Below are 5,233 nucleotides of genomic sequence, written 5' to 3' on the forward strand. Positions count from 1 at the left end.
CTAGAGAGAGCAGCTCCCCTCCGACGAGCTGTGCCATGACATTGGCAAACGAGAAGGTGAGGTGGCGCAGGTCTTCCCAGGATGGTCGGGTCCCAGGAAGGCGTCGAGCCGGCACTCCAACCTCCCGTTGTCGAAGTCGAGGAGTTGGTTGCTCTTGGGGGCGGGGGCCTCCGGTGCATGCAGCTGTAGCTCCTCAAGCGCCTTGGCGATTGTGTCGAGGCCGATAGAGTGAAGAGGTCAAATGGCGGTGGGAGCCATCGCCAACTCTCCCTCCGTCGTGATGATAAAGTCTAGGTCCCTAAAACACACATGCGTGCCTAGGACCCAGCTGAAGTTGTGACTAGCCATCCGAGGCCTGGTGTGGATGTTGAGATGTGCAAAAGGCACCTACCTGGCATGCCAACTATCGGTGTTTCTAGTTGCCACCGACTAGTAAATTTCTAATATTGCGCGTCTGGCCCAGATAGTGTGCTAAGAGGACACGAGGCTTATATTGGTTTGGGTAGAATGTCCCTATGTCCAGTTCATTGCTGTTGATCGTGTTACTCACACTGAAAGTTCATAGTAGGGGTTATAAATGGTCGAGAGAGGGACAGGTCCCAAGTCTCTGATGGAAGAAACAAATGGGTGCCGAGAGCTCGATCGCTGTTTGGCTGCATATTCGAGGTTTGGTGGATTGATTGGATTTAGTCCAATGGTTTGAAGCGATGTTGTTGTGATTGTTGGTCTGATGGCTCTAATGGGATGCCCTGCTTTCCCTTTTATAGGCCAAGGGAAAGCATGGGTTACAGCGGAGGGAAAAAAGGAGAATCAGAAGGAGAAGAAGTCCTCTAGGATTGTTGGGTCCTTCTTCTCTTCTATGCAGGTCCTACTGACCCTATAGACATCAACAGGGACAGCTTCATGTCACGGCCCTATCCGTCACTGGCGCCATGCGCAGACGTCGCCTCTAGGTCATGGCACTCCACTCTATCCTGGCGAACGTTGTGGTGAACTGATATGCCTGTCAGTGTTCGTACGAGGGTTAGGTAGAACAACACCGGTTCGCCCGACGCTGTTCCTGATGTGAATCCTTAGGTATGGCCCATCATGGCCACGGGTTATATCGGTGCATGTCGGTCACCTCCTTGGTGTTAGAGCTTTGACTTAGGCCCATACGCTTGGACCTAGAGTGGTCAATGGTGGTATGGGTCTCCGTTGGATGAGACAGAGCCCCCGGCCTCGGGGTCGGGCGAGGCGGAGTTCCTCCCTAGAGGCTGGGCGAAGCGGAGTGCAAACCCAAGGCTCAGGCGAGGTGGAGCCAACCCTTAGAGGTCAGGCAAGGTGGAGCCCACGACCTCAGTGTTGGGTGAGGCGGAGCCCGCCCTCAGGGATCGGGCGAGGCGAAACCTGTGGCCTCGGTGTCGGGCGAGCAAAGCCCAAACCCAGGGGTTGGGCGAGGTGGAGCCTGCGGCCTCGGTGTCGGGCGAGGTGGAGCCATCCTTAGGGGTCGGGCGAGGTGGAGCCACCCTCAAGGGTTGGGCGAGGCAGAGCCACCCTCAGGGGTTGGGTGAGGTGGAGCCACCCTCAGGGGTCAGGCGAGGTGGAGCCCATGGCCTTGGTGTCGAGCGAGGCGGAGCCACCCTCAGGGGTCGGGTGAGGCAGAGCCCATGGCCTTGGTGTTGGGTGAGGCAAAGCCATCCCTCAGGGGTCGGGCGGGGTAGAGCCCATGAGCTCGGTGTTGGTTAGGCGGAGACAACCTCAGGGGTCGGGTGAGGTGGAGCCCGCTACCTTGGTGTTGGGCAAAGCAGAGCTCACGGCCTCGGTGTTGGGCGAGGTGGAGCCAACCCTCATGGGTCGGCCGAGGCGGAGCCCGCGGCCTCGGTGTCGGGCAAGGCAGAGCCAACCCTTAGGGGTCGGGCGAGGCAGAGTTTGCACACCTGGGGGTCGGTTAGAGCTGTAGTCGCGCTCTTGACTGCCCGGACAAATCAATGTTGATGGTTATTAGCTCCTCCTCTTCGGGTACCCTAGTATTGGTCCCCGACAAACATCTTACTCTCAAGTCAGGGCCACAAGCTAAGGCAAACATAACATCATCTAAAGTATCTGAATTGTTCAACTTCCACATCTACAATAGGGATTGCGGATTAGCAAATCATTAACCAAAACACAATGTATATAAAAAACAAAATGTTACACAACTAACATGGTTCCTGAACCAAGTAGCAAATCCAAGCCTAGTCCTTCTATCAATATCAGCTGCTTGCACCCCTGCTTCCTGTAATTCGCCTTGAAATATTCTGTGAACAAACAAATTTCAGCAATTAGATGAAAATGCAAATGTGCAATAGTACAAGATAGAGAGGTTAGAACGTACTTTATATAATCCTAGACTTGATTGCAATTATATTGGACATACCAAACCATTTGATCAAAATCTTTAGAGTAACCGAAGTTACATGCACCAATCAGATTAACACCGTGTCCAAAAACATCAATATTATAGGCCGATGGATCTGAGAATTCTAGATTTCTCGGTTCTCGGTTAAACCTAGTCTCCACATCGTCCATATACCTAGAGCAGAATGTGAGGGCTTTGTCTGCAACATAAGCCTCAGCAATTGAGCCTTTCGGCCGTGCCTTATTCCTAACCGACCACTTCGAAGTGTACAATCGTCGCTCAACAGGATACATCCACCCAAATTGCACTGGCCCTCGAAGCATTGCCTCGTCAGGAAAATGGACAATAAGGTGAACCATTACAAAAGAAAAAGCAGGTGGAAATATTTTTTCAAGCTTGAATAGTATAACTGGTATTTCTGTCTTCATTCGAACCAAGATGTCTTTGTTGAGTGTTTGGCTACACAATTCCCTAAAAAATTCCCAAGCTCGGCAATCGCTACATATATATCATCATCCAAAATACCTCTCATACCAACAGGTAATACCCTTTGCAACAGAATGTGGCAGTCATGAGTTTTAAGGCCATGCAAGCTGGTTCCCTCTGTAGTTATGCATCTTTTGATATTTGCAGCATAGCTGTCTAGAAACTTTGCTTCCTTAAAAAAATTATAGAATTTAATCTTTTTTGCCCTAGACAATGTGTATCTAGCTTCAGGCATGTCATAATCATCTCTGTTTGGCTGTAATTGCAATTCTGGTTTAATATTCAAATAAGCAAGATCAAGCCTTGCATTAAGGTTGTCTTTTGACTTCCCATGTATGCCAAGAAGGGTCCCAAGGAGGTTTTCACAAATATTCTTTTTAATGTGCATCACATCTAGATTGTGTCTAAGCTTCAAAGATGGCCAATATGGTAAATCCCACAAACTAACCCTCCTACCCCAAATTGGCACATGTCCCTCTGAACGCTTCCTTTTTTGACCCGGTCTAACATCTTTTACCTTGTCCAATTCTTCTAACAGCTCTTCAGTTGCGAATGTACCTGGCTTCTCTTTGCTTTCATGTAGAGAGGCATATTCATTGTTCATGCGCAAATGATGACGCCTAGAAAGGAAACGACAGTGACCAATATAACAAAGCTTGCTCCTTATGGAATATGATAGAGGATTTTTGTCACAATGGAGACAAGCAAAGAAACCTTTTGTGGTATGACCAGACAGAGTACTAAGTGATGGATAGTCATGAATGCACCACAACACGGCAACACGAAGCTTAAAATCTTTTCCTGTCAGAGCATCAACTGTATCCACACCAGACCAAAGACTAAGTAAATCCTCTATAAGAGGCTGGAGAAAAACATCAAAGTGCTTCCCAGGTGATCTAGGACCAGGAATCAACAAAGCCATCATGAAATTTGATTCTTGCATACATGACCAAGGTGGTAAGTTGTATGGAATCACAAAAATAGGCCACATACTATAAGATGATCTCATATTGCCAAACGGATTGAAACCATCTGTAGCCAGACCAAGTCTAAGGTTCCTTGCATCATTAGCAAAATCTAGCCAGCATTTATCAAAATCTTTCCACGCCTCTCCATCCGCAGGATGGGACATTTCCTTCTCTTTGGGTTCCCTATTCAACTTATGCCACTGTGCTTCCTCTGCTGTTTTCTTGGTAGCAAATATCCGTTGAAGCCTAGGTATCAACAGAAATGCCGCAATACTTTTTCTGGAACCTTCTTATTCATAGGATCTCTCCATCTTGATGCTTTACAAACTGGACAAATATCAAGTTATGCATAGTCCTTTCTAAATAGTATGCAATTGTTTGGGTAAACATGTATTGACACATAACCCAGTCCTAAAGTATGCAGGATTTTCTTTGCTTATTCATATGAATTGGGAAGACAATTGTACTCTGGGAATGCTTTGCATAAGACTTTCAATTGTGCAGAAAATGCTGAGTTGCTGATCCTATAGTATGACTTCAAATGGAGCATCCTGACTACAAATGAGAACCTTGAAAATTCAGTGCAGCCAGGATATAGCTCATGCTTTGCCTCTTCCATCAAAGTTTTGAAAACAGACTCATGGTTACTTGATGGGTTGCCATCTCCAGCCGCTGCATCATTACAAGGTAGTTGAGCCCCCATGAGGTCTGTTAAGATATCTACAACTCTATCTGCAGCATTGTTGTCATGTTGCATAGGATTAGAATGTGGATCCACATCAACTGGATCCTCAAAAACATGAACACCATTAGCCTCTCCATGATGAATCCACCTTGTATATGTACTAGACATCCCATTGAGCAATATGTTCCTCTCCACATCTCTTTTAGCCATGGATATCTGGTTAATACACCGACTACATGGACACAAAATTGCAGCATCCCCAAGAAATCTCTCTCCAACAAAATTCATGAAATTTTGAACACCATTAATATAATTAGGTGTGAAGAGAGCACCATGTATCCATCGTCTATCCATCTATTATGGAAAATGCAAGCACCAGATTGACATCACATTCATGGGCTAAACTCCCTGTCCTACCCTCAAATCGAAGTGGATATCAAAATACATACCAAGACAATCGATGGAGCTCGTGAATGGGTGAGCTCCAGAGGAAGGCAATGGAGCTTGTCGATAGGTGAGCCACACCGGAGCCAGGCAGGCTGTAGATCTCGGTGGCAGAGTAGCAGGACAAACCACCGCTGTCACACCCTGCCTCCATTGCTGTCGCACCCCACCTTCGCTGCTGCCCCCCCCCCCACCTTCGCCGCTGCTGCACCACGCCATTTCCTTCACCGTTGCTGCACCCCACGTGTCTTCCTTCACCGCTACCGCACC

The 5,233-nt window shown here is 47.9% G+C and overlaps 1 pseudogene; it reads right to left on the reverse strand.

Moving 5' to 3' along the window:
- On the reverse strand, nt 1–4,873 carry LOC136480148 (uncharacterized; annotated as a pseudogene).
- Between the last annotated feature and the right edge of the window lie 360 nt (nt 4,874–5,233).

Source organism: Miscanthus floridulus, chromosome 9 (assembly GCF_019320115.1).
Source record: "Miscanthus floridulus cultivar M001 chromosome 9, ASM1932011v1, whole genome shotgun sequence".
NCBI classification, from domain to species: Eukaryota; Viridiplantae; Streptophyta; class Magnoliopsida; order Poales; family Poaceae; genus Miscanthus; species Miscanthus floridulus.